This window comes from Protomyctophum parallelum (genome assembly GCF_964188405.1).
Source record: "Protomyctophum parallelum genome assembly, chromosome: 13".
Lineage (NCBI taxonomy): Eukaryota > Metazoa > Chordata > Actinopteri > Myctophiformes > Myctophidae > Protomyctophum > Protomyctophum parallelum.
This window is the reverse complement of record NC_139708.1, coordinates 49,824,563-49,825,430: the sequence shown is the minus strand read 5'-3', so window position 1 is coordinate 49,825,430 and position 868 is coordinate 49,824,563.

The following is an 868-nucleotide window of genomic DNA, read 5'->3' as shown; positions in this document are numbered from 1 at the left end:
GGACTTAGTGCGACTTTGAAATTTTTTTAACCTAATACTTTTGACCTTTACCCTAATAAAAGTATGTATACAATAATTGTAATATATGTTTTTTTTGTGATCATTAGAATGTCTAGAACATGTTTAATTCATTATTGTGAAAGATATCCCCCAAATGTAAATTATTAATTTATTATATTATTATATAATTATTATAAACTTTTCATCAAACGTAATTTTTTTTTAACATATTTTTTAGTCTTAGACTTAATAGTACTAAGTAGTAGTAAGGTTGAAATAAAAAATTTGCAAGTAGAAATTAATGCGGGTCTTAGAGGGTTTTCCTGTGACAGTTGGTAGAGCTTAATGTTTGCAAACCCGTTTTTCCAAACCCATTCCCCTCTACCTGTGTCCTCCAGTGTTTACTGTAAATATGATTCTTGTTGACTCTGTACAAAATATGGGTTCTATTTATGATATTGAAATGTATCTTTTTGCCACTTGAAAGTACGGTCTATAATTTAACCCATTCTGACCGGGCACCCATTTTGGTGTCAGCATCATGTTATGCTTTAGCTATTTAAAAATAGCAGATCTACAAGCTCATATCGCGCCACCGAGTGGCGCGATACGAGCTTGTAGGTCTGCTATTTTTGAAAAATCGAAGAACGACTGACATTTTTAGAATCTGATCTCAGGTCAGAATGCGTTAATCAGACCAGTGTGTGTCCAGTGGAAAACCTCGTATGAATCTGATCTCAGGTCAGAATGGGATAATATCAATATACCAATACCAATCCGGCCTTCTCTCTTTCATGAGTGTGACATAAGAACTGCCCTGTTCCATTTAATTTGTTTACCTTTCATAGTGTTTAGAGCGTTTTCTCTG